Genomic DNA, 11,279 nt, shown 5'->3' on the forward strand with positions numbered 1-11,279 from the left:
TGCCTTTTTCTCTCTTGGATTATCTATTCTTGAGAAAGACAGGCACTGCTGTGAAACTGTTACGGAGCCACCCACATTGGGAGGAGCTTGGTCCCCTGCTGGCGGTCAACACTATCTTGCCAGCGCTAAAGTGAGCCATTGTGGAAGCAGATCCTTCAGGTCTAGTCAAGCCTTCAGCTAACAACGGCCCCAGGCAGCATCTGGACTCATGAGAGACCCCAAACCAAAACCACCCAGCCAACTTGATTTATCCCTGATCTACAGAAACGATGAGTTAATAAGTGTTTATTGTTACTTTAGGTCACAAAGTTTTGAGGTAATTTGTTACGCAGCAATAGATACAATACACCATACTACTGATACATAAAAGGACATAAAAGGGAGGTGGAACCTAATTGAATTTATAGAAGAGACTGGATGAACTATTGTATATAAACCTCCTTGCTAATAACCATTTATTTTAAAAGGTCTGTTTATATGATAGAACTTGGTTAAATACGTGCTTTCACTGTAACTGAGTAGCAGGGCTATGTCAGGGTAACCACCCTCTTCACTTACATCAAAAATTGGTGACTACTTCTAACTGTCAAAAAGAACAAAATAACGTACGTGACCAAATTGACTTAGATAATTTTGCAAGACAGGCCTATTGATTTTTCTGCCTACTATAGCTTGGCTCTTTCCATTTCTCTTTATCACCACCAACAACCCAGTCCAGACTACCTTCATCTCTCTCTCTGGACCACTACAACAACCTCCTCACTCATCTAGTCATACCCGCACGTCCTCTTCTATCCCATTATCAATATTAGTGTTAGAGTGGCCCTTTTAAAACACACATCTATTCAAGTAATTCCACCACCACCTCTTCCCCTATTTAAAATCTTTTAGGTCTCAGAAAAGATCATAAGGCAGAGATATAGCCTAACATAGCCCTACCAAACTCCTGGCCGATTCGGTCCTATTGACTGAGTGTTGTCCTGAACTCTTCTCACTCTCGCTCTCTTTGATTGCCCGTCACTGGCCTTCCTTCAATTATTCTTTTCCTGTTCCCACTCATAGCAGGGAATTTGCCGGGGGCATTTCCTCTGCCTTGAAATCTCTTCCTTTTCCCCTTTGTCTAGTTCACGTCTGCCTACCCTTCATATCTCATGCGTAAGTCAAAACTTTCCCCAACCTCCCCGACTCGCTCAGCCTCACACATTGCCTCCTTTGTGTACCTGTCACACGGCAGTTTTACATTTGTTTGTGTAACCAGTTGACCAATGTTTGTGTTTCCTGCTGTACATTCTGTAAGAGCACACACCATATCTAATTTAACTCATTTATGTATGCCTTGGAGCCCAAGAGCACAGTGCATATTTGGTAGATATTTGATTAAAAAACCGAATAACTGATTAACTCATTGAATGAACTCAGGCGGGTGTAAATGTCGCTCCAAGAGCCAGAGTGCCTAGGTTCAGATTCTGGCAGTTCCTGACTGTGTAAGGTTAAAATTACATCACCTCGCTGTCCTCTCTAAACTGGGAATAATAATTACCTTGTAGGGTATTGCAAGGAATAAATGAATACTGTATGGCAAGTACAGTCTTTATTGCTATTGTTATTAACATGCTTAGTCATTTTGTCATGCTAGTTCCTTTAGGCCATGGCTACTACTTCCTTGGATAAATTCATTCTTTTTTTATAGATAACAAATCCCAAGTGTCTGTGTAAAAACAAGAAGCTATATCAACGACACAAAGTGAGGGCAGAGTCTCTAAACCTTTTTGATTGTCCTGTTTTGACTGAGGTATAAGGACACTCATATTAATCCTCATATCACGGTGTTTCTTTGGTAGTATACTATTTATACGAAAAGACAAAGCAGGATTTGGATTATGAGAATTTCAAAGAGTTCTATAGCTATCTTTTACTAGGGCACCAAAAAAAAAAAAAAAAAATTGAGCCTACCATCTCTTTGAGTTTTTTGCACTGATCACCTTGTACTTCAAATAACGGCAAGATATTAACATAATATATATAATAATACTACCAATCTCTTTGGATTATAAACCTTCCATACTTTGAGGCACTGACTTTAAAATATTAAAGCTGCAGGTTTGTAACTTTTCAACACTGCATGTTATAAACGATTGAAATGGTGTCCACTTACTTACAGTGGAAATATTGACACTCAGGGCAAAGGCAGCAATGGTTGGATCTTGTTTAGCAAATACTTCTTACAGAAGTTGTGAATGCTTACATTTTATTATATTCAGAGTCCTCACCTATGGATAGGTCTTTGTAAACGGCCATTCATTTGGAGAATAGGTCATAAACTGAAGGGTTGTTTTAGGTATGTGTTGCAAATGATGTGTTCTGTTCTTTGTTTACTAACAACCATGAAAAACAACACTGTACTTTCCAAAGAAACTGAGATCATCCAGTCCTTGCAACTTAGGTCATTTTAGCTTGGGAGGGAAAAGAAAAGAATTCTTTTCAACTCCTTGCCAGTTCCTCCTGGCTTTTTGAGAAGGCGATACCTCTGAAAGAAAATAGATCAAAGTTACATGGGACTAAGGGTGGATCAGATAGCTATACTTTGTAGTCTGTTGAAAACAGAGCTAGCTTTACTGGAAAAGAGATTATTATGTGTTAGAGTTATAAGGAGCAGAGGAAAGGTTAGAGGGGTTGCTAGCCTAAAAAACCAACCTCCATTTCCCTGCCACCTTGTCAGAACTTAAAATTCTACCATTAGAAATTCATTTGTTTGCATTTTAAACAGTAATTCCTTCAAGCAGTTAACTGTGGAAAAAAGTGAATTGCCTATCAGTTCTTTTTCCTGAAAGTGAATTTTGAAAGCACTGAGAGAGGTAACACTAGCCCCTAAAAGCTCTGATTTGACTGTAGGACGGTATGGAGAGAAAAGGTTGGAAGAGTACATTTTTTCATTTGTTACTCTGAGCATCTACAATAGAAGAAAGAAAATACATCACAGTATGATGAGATACAATGAAAATGACACAGACACCATAGGAGAGTCCTGTCATGCCTAGAATGTGATGACAACTCCACTTTCTTAAATATCCTGGTCTTTACCACATGTAAAATAGAGAGCCAATGGGAATTTGCTGAATGGCTCAGGAAACTCAAACAGGGGCTCTGTATCAACCTAGAGGGGTGGGGTGGAGAGGGAGATGGGAGGGAGGTTCAAAAGGAAGGGGATATATGTATACCTATGGCTGATTCATGTTGAGGTTTGACAGAAAAGAGCAAAATTCTGTAAAGCAATTATCTTTCAATTAAAAAAAATAAATTTTTAAAATATCCTGGTCTTTAGCTTTTTTTCTGACCATAATCATGCTAAATTCATCCCTCACTTATAGAGTGATTAGTACATATAGAGCACCTTGAGGGTAGTACAAGAATTTGAAGTTTTCTTACAGAAGTTTTCTTAAAGAAGCTCTCCACGTGTCCTCTCGCCAGTAGCTCATCACCAGTGCATAAACTGCTTACCTGCTAAGCTGTGTCTGTTAGATTGAGACCCTGTCCACTAATAAGTGAGGAAATACAGGTCCCTTTGTCTTATAACAAGGAACCAAGTAATATACAAAAAGTAAAGGTAAGATGGACAGATAAGGAAGGAGGCTGGTACACATTTATACACTTAACTATTATTATGTGCCTGATATCTGCCAGTTGAACTAGAAAGGAAAAACTACATGTGAGAAAATCTGTCTCCTTGTGATGAGCAAAGAGTTTGTGGCAGGATCACCATTTGCTGGTGGGTGTAGGAAAGATGGAAATGGTAGCAAAGGAGTTGTCCTAATTTACACCAGCATTGTAAAAGAGTAGTAGTATCCATTTTCAAAAATGTTAGGGTGTAGTGGTATCTGATTATGGTTTTAATCTACATTTCCCCCATAAATAATGATACTGAATCATTGCCATATGCTTACTGATCATTTATATATCTAGATTTATGAAATGTACATTCAAATCTTTTGCCTGTTTTCAAAAACTCGAGTAGTTTTTCTCTCTTATTGACATATAGTGGTGCCTTATATATTTTGGATGTACGATCTTTGTCAATAGCTGTTTCGTATTTTTCTTTTCTTATTCTGTGTATTATTTTCTCATTCTCTTAAAAATGTCTTTTGATAAATGAAAGTTACTCATTTAATGAAGTCTATTTCATCAGTCTCTGTTTTTCATGGTTTGTTCTTCTGTATTTAAGAAAACGTTGCCTGTCTTAAAGTCATGAACGTAGTTCCCTATGTTTTCTTCTAGAAGTTTCATTGCTTTACCCTTCACTTTAGATCTTTGGTCCATTTTGAGTTAATATTGTGTATAATGTGAAGAAGGGGTCAGGGTCAAAATTTGTACATATTCAATTGATCCAGAACCATTTATTCAAAAGATAATCCTTTCCTCCACTGATTGCACCTTTGTCATAAATCACACAATTCTTAAAGTGTGATGATTTAACCTAAATATTCTGCTAAATGTACTATTTGAGTAAACAATACATTCAATTGATAAGAAAATCAAAGCAAATTAATGAAGAGACTAAACTCAAAGAGGTTCAAAAATGCAGATGGTGAAGAGCAGAAGAAAATGTACCTTCTATCCTGTTCTTCCATACTCTATTTCTTTCTCTAGAAGCAATGAAAGTGTCAGTGCTCACATACGCAAACAATACTGCGTGACTTTCTAGGGTCCTAAATAGAGAAACCCCTTATCCCAAAGTCTACCTCCCTGATTCTAATGAAATGGCATCTCTAGGTGATTCTGATATTGTTTCTAGGTAGTTCTGATACAAGTTTGTTCCAACATTATTTAAAATTCTATTTCCCTTTACTCTTAAAAAGCATACGACTGATTTTTCAAAGCCCAATGAGACACTTTATTTTATTATAGGGGTTCAACTTACTTATAGTTATTGTGATTGTATTTATTCCTGCCATTTTATTTATAGTACTTTTTTTTCTTTTTTGCCTTTTGTGGAATTAATGAAGCTTGCTTTTTTCTTATTTTAGTAGTTTAGATAGTATACATCTTATTTTTCATTCTGCTCCTAGATATTTTCGTTTTAACTTTCATTTAATGTATATTTGGTCTTAAAGTGTAGAATTAAGCAGCATCTATATCCTGCCCTTGATCCTGCCCTTCTTTCACACTTTCTCCTACAACTCAAACCGGGAAAGATTCAGTTTTTTTGTACAGCCAGAAGCTTATACAATCTAGGGATCCTCTTTAAATAATTTTAAATTCTAAATTTAAAAATTGAGTCAGAAAGTGAATGTGTACTTAGAATGAGAAGAGAAATCAGAACAAAATGTAAATTTTTGGATTTTACAAATTTACAAAAGTATGGGCTTCTCTGGTGGCTTAGTGGGTAAAGAATCCACCTGCAATGCAGAAGGCACAGGAGATGCAGTTTTGATCCCTGCATTGGGAATATCCCTTGGAGAAGGAAAAGCAACCCACTCCAGTATTCTGGCCTGAAAAATCCTTTGGACAGAGGAGCCTGTCAGGATAAAGTCCAAAGGTCACAAAGAGCCAGACACGACTGAGCAATTAAGTATGCACAAGCACAAATCTTTAAAGAATGATAGATTCAAAAACACAACAGGATCCAGGAAATAACATAATATTTCTCTTAACTGCCTAGGGCACTTCTATAGTGCTTTTTTCCTACATTTTCTCTTCAGTTCAGTTCAGTTCAGTTTAGTCGCTCAGTTGTGTCTGACTCTTTGCGACTCCATGAATCACAGCACGCCAGGCCTCCCTGTCCATCACCAACTCCCGGAGTTCACCCAAACCCATGTCCATCAAGACAGTGATGCCATCCAGCCATCTCATCCTCTGTCGTCCCCTTCGCCTCCTGCCCCCAATCCCTCCCAGCATCAGAGTCTTTTCCAATGAGTTGACTCTTCGCATGAGGTGGCCAAAGTACTGGAGTTTCAGCTTTAGCATCATTCCTTCCAATGAACACCCAGGACTGATCTCCTTTAAGATGGACTGGTTGGACCTCCTTGCAGTCCAAGGGACTCTCAAGAGTCTTCTCCAACACCACAGTTCAAAAGCATCAATTCTGTGCTCAGCTTTCTTCACAGTCCAACTCTCACATCTATACATGACCACAGGAAAACCAGAGCCTTGACTAGACTCACCTTTGTTGGCAAAGTAATGTCTCTGCTTTTCAATATGCTGTCTAGGTTGGTCATAACTTTCCTTCCAAGGAGTAAGCGTCTTTTAATTTCACGGCTGCAAACACCATCTGCAATGACTTTGGAGCCCCAAAAAATAAAGTCTGACACTGTTTCCACTGTTTCCCCATCTATTTCCCATGAAGTGATGGGACCAGATGCCATGATCTTCGTTTTCTGAATGTTGAGCTTTAAGCCAACTTTTTCACTCTCCTCTTTCACTTTCATCAAGAGGCTTTTTAGTTCCTCTTCACTTTGTGCCATAAGGGTGGTGTCATCTGCATATCTGAGTTTATTGATATTTCTCCCGGCAGTCTTGATTCCAGCTTGTGCTTCCTCCAGCTCAGCTTTTCTCATGATATACTCTGCATATAAGTTAAATAAGCAGGTAACAATATACAGCCTTGACGTACTCCTTTTTCCTTTTGGAACCACGTCCAGTTCTAACTGTTGCTTCCTGACCTGCATACAGGTTACTCAAGAGGCAGGTCAGGGGGTCTGGTATTCCCATCTATTTCAGAATCTTCCACAGTTTATTGTGATCCACACAGTCAAAGGCTTTTGCATTTCTGATTATTGGAAAGTTAAACCAGCTGTGTACATTTCATGCGTGGTCCCTCTGTCCCCACAACTACCTACAGAACCTCTGGGTACTGTGTGATATACCTACATCACAATACATGCCTCAGTTCTGTAGCTTCACCAGGTGAATCAGCACAGTTGGAAGCAAGGTTCCTTAGACCTTTTCTTCATTGAGGGCACTATGGAGAAAAGTTAACTGTTCACAAATTGACCATGAACCACCTTAATATATTCCCATAAATTTAAATTAAATTATTTTCTCAGTCCAATTCCCAAAATATCCATAGCTATGCAATACCATCTGTTTTAAGAAGTATAGCAGAGAGGAATTCAGAGAAGAAACAAGAAGTGATGAAATGATTATTTTAGCAAATAAATATATTTTAATATTTTCAACTAATTTACATTTTAAGGACTTTTTAAAAAAAGGATAGGCATATAAATCATATGATCATCTCAATAGATGCAGAAAAAGCTTTTGATGAAGTCCAACACTGATATATGATAAAAATTCTCAACAAAGTGCATGTAGAGGGAGCATACTTCAACACGATAAAGTTTATATTAATATGTGATAAGCCCACAACCAGTATCATACTCAACAGTGAAAAGCTGAAAGTATTTCCTTTAAAATCAGGAAGAAGACAAGCATACTCATTCTCATGATGTTATCCAGTATAACAGTGGAAGTCCTAGTCACAGCAATCAGACAAGAAACGAATGGTCACTGGTTGAAGATGAAAAGATATTATATGTGGAAAATCCTAAAGACAACACCAAAAAACTATTAGAACTGATAAATGAATTCAGTAAAGTTGCAGGATATGAAATTAATATACAAAAAACCTGTTGCATGTCTATACAAAAATGATGAATTAGAAAGAGAGATTAAGAAAATAATCCAACTTACAACTGCATCAAAAAGAACAAAATACCTAGGCTAAATCTAACCAAGGATGTAAAAGACATGTACTTGGAAACTGTAAGACATTGATGAAAGAAACTGCAAATGACACAAACAAATGGAAATATGTATCATAGACTGGAAGAATTAATATTGTTAAGATGAACATACTCTCCAGCAATCTACAGATTCAATACAATCTCTATCAAAATACCAAAGGCATTTAAACAGAACTAGAACAAATAATTCTAAAATTTGTATGAAAACACACAAAAGACCTGAATAGCCAAACAATCTTGAGAAAGGAGAAGAAAGTTTCAGATATCATCCTTCCTAATTTCAAGCTATACTGGAAGGCTACAGTAACCAAAGCAGTATAGTACTAGCATAAAAACAAACACAGAGATCAATGGAATAAATTAGAGAGCCTAGAAAAAAACCCATGCTTTTATAGTCAGTTAATCTATGACAAAGGAGGCACAAATATACAACAGGAAAAGACAGCTCTTTAATAAATGGTGTTGGGAAAACTGGACAGCTGCATGCCAAAGAATCAGTTCAGTTCAGTTCAATCACTCAGTCATGTCATAGTCTTTGTGACCCCATGGACTGTAGCACGCCAGGCTTCCTTGTCTATCACAAACTCCCAGAGCTTACTCGAACTCATGTCCACCGAGTTGGTGATGCCATCCAACCATCTCATCCTCTGTTGTCCTTTTTTCCTCCCGCCTTCAATCTTTCCCAGCAACAGGGTCTTTTCAAATGAGTCAGTTCTTCACATCAGGTGGCCAAAGTATTGGAGTTTCAGCTTCAACATCAGTCCTTCCAATGACTATTCAGGGCTAATTTCCTTTAGGATGGACTTGTTGGATCCCCTTGCAGTCCAAGGGACTCTCAAAAATCTTCTTCAACTCCATAGTTCAAAAGCATCAATTCTTTGGCAGTCAGCTTTCTTTATAGTTCAACTCTTAAATCTGTACATGACTACTAGAAAAACCTTAGCCTTGACTAGATGGACCCTTTGTTGGCTGTATAGAACTTCTCCATCTTTGGCTGCAAAGAATATAATCAATCTGATTTCAGTGTTGACCATCTGGTGATGTCCATATGTAGAGTCTTCTCTTGTGTTGTTGGAAGACGGTGTTTGCTATGACCAGTGCAGTCTCTTGGCAAAACTCTATTAGCCTTTGCCCTGCTTCATTCCGTATTCCAAGACCAAATTTGCCTGTTACTTCAGGTATCTCTTGACTTCCTAATTTTGCATTCCAGTCCCCTATAATGAAAAGGACATCTTTTTTGGGTGTGAGTTCTAAAAGGTCTTATAGATCTTTATAGAATCATTCCATTCAATTTCTTCAGCATTACTGGTCAGGGCATAGACTTGGATTACTATGATATTGAATGATTTGCCTTGGAAACGAACAGAGATCATTCTGTTGGTTTTGAGACTGCATCCAAGTACTGCATTTCGGACACTTTTGTTGACTCTGATGGCTACTCCATTTCTTCTAAGGGATTCTTGCCCACAGTAGTAGATATAAAGGTCATCTGAATTAAATTTGCCCATTCCAGTCCATTTTAGTTCACTGATTTCTAAAATGTCGACGATCACTCTTGCCATCTCCTGTTTGACCACTTCCAATTAGCTTTGATTCATGGAGCTAACATTCCAGGTTCCTATGCAGTATTGCTCTTATAGCATTGGACTTTACTTCCATCACCAGTCACATCCACAACTGGGTGTTGTTTTTGCTTTGGCTCTGTCTCTTCATTCTTTCTGGAGTTATTTCTCCACTGATCTCCAGTACGTTATTGGGCACCTACTGCCCTGGGGAGTTCATCTTTCAGTGTCATACCTTTTTGCCTTTTCATACTGTTCATGGGGTTCTCAAGGCAAGAATAATGAAGTGGTTTGCCATTCCCTTCTGTGGTCCACGTTTTGTCAGAACTCTCCACCATGACCCATCCATCTTGGGTGGCCCTACATGGCATGGGTTCGTTGGCCTATGGGCCTATGACTTTCATAGGCTCATAGTTTCATTGAGTTAGACAAGGCTATGGTCCATGTGATCAGTTTGTTTAGTTTTCTGTGATTGTGGTTTTCAGTCTGTCTGCCCTCTGATGGAGAAGGATAAGAGACTTATGGAAGCTTCCTGATGGGAGAGACTGACTGAGAGGGAAACTGGGACTTGTTCTGATGGGCAGGGCCATGCTTAGTAAATCTTTAATCCAATTTTCTGTTGATGGGCGGGGCTGTGTTACCTCCCTCTTATTTGACTTGAGGCTAAACCATGCTGGAGGTAATGAAAATAATGGCAACCTCCTTCAAAAGGGCCCACACACGCACTGCTGTACTCAATGCCCCCAGTCCTGCAGCAGGCCACCGCCAACCCGCACTTCCACCAGAGAATCCTGGACACTCACAGGCAAGTCTGGGTCAGTCTCTTGTGGGGTCACTGCTCCTTTCTTCTGGGTCCTGGTGCACACAAGATTTTGTTTGTGCCCTCCAAGAGTCTGTTTCTCCAGTCCTGTGTAAGTTCTGGCGGCTCTATGGTGGGGTTAATGGTGACATCCTCCAAGAGGGCTTATGCCATACCCAAGACTGCTGCACCCAGAGCCCCTGCCCCTGCGGCAGGCCACTGCTGACCCGTACCCCACAGGAGATGCTCAAACACAGCTCTGTCTCAGTCTCTGTGGGGTCTCTGGGTCCTGGTGCACACAAGGTTTGGTTAGGGTTAGTGTTATAGCATCTCTGGCATGTAAGGGGTTTGATTCTAAACTCGATTTTGCCCTTCCTACCATCTTGCTGGGGCTTATCCTTTGCTCTTGGACATGGGGTATCTCCTCAAAGTCATTCTAGTGCTACACTGGCGCCGCTCGAGTACCTGGCACTACAGACACATGAAAAGGTGCTCAACATCCTAATTATCAAGGAATAGCAAATCAAAACCACAATGAATTATCACATCATACTTGTGAGAATGACTGTCATCAAAAAGACAGCAAATTATAAGTGTTAGCAAGGATGTAGGTAAAAGGAAACCCTCACATGTAGAATATATATTGGTACAACCATTATAGAATATATCATGGAGATTCCTCAAAAAATTAAAAATAGAACTACCATCGTGCTCAACATGCTCATTTGTGTCTGACTCTTTGCAACCCAATGGACTGTAGCCCACCAGGCTCCTCTGTCCATGGGATTTATACAATCTAGCAATTCCAATTATAGATATTTTTCTGAAAACAGACAAACGAACAAACAAAAAACATTAGTTAGAAAATATACATGCACCCCAATGTTCTTTGCAGCATTATTTACAACAACCGAGATATTGTAGGAACCTAATGCACATCACTGGATGAATGGATGAAGAAAATGTGGTACATTTATATAATGGAATATTACTCAGCCATATAAAAAATGAAATATTGCCATTTACAACAACATGGATGGAGACAGAGCAGTAAACATTAAGCCATGCAGCTAATACTTGTTATATCTCTTCCTGCTCTTTACTTGTAAATTGAAAAAGATCCTGCTACGGTTTGAATGTTCGAAATTCTAGACTTGAGAGATTATGGCATCAGGAGAT

Source organism: Ovis aries, chromosome 5 (assembly GCF_016772045.2).
Source record: "Ovis aries strain OAR_USU_Benz2616 breed Rambouillet chromosome 5, ARS-UI_Ramb_v3.0, whole genome shotgun sequence".
NCBI lineage: Eukaryota > Metazoa > Chordata > Mammalia > Artiodactyla > Bovidae > Ovis > Ovis aries.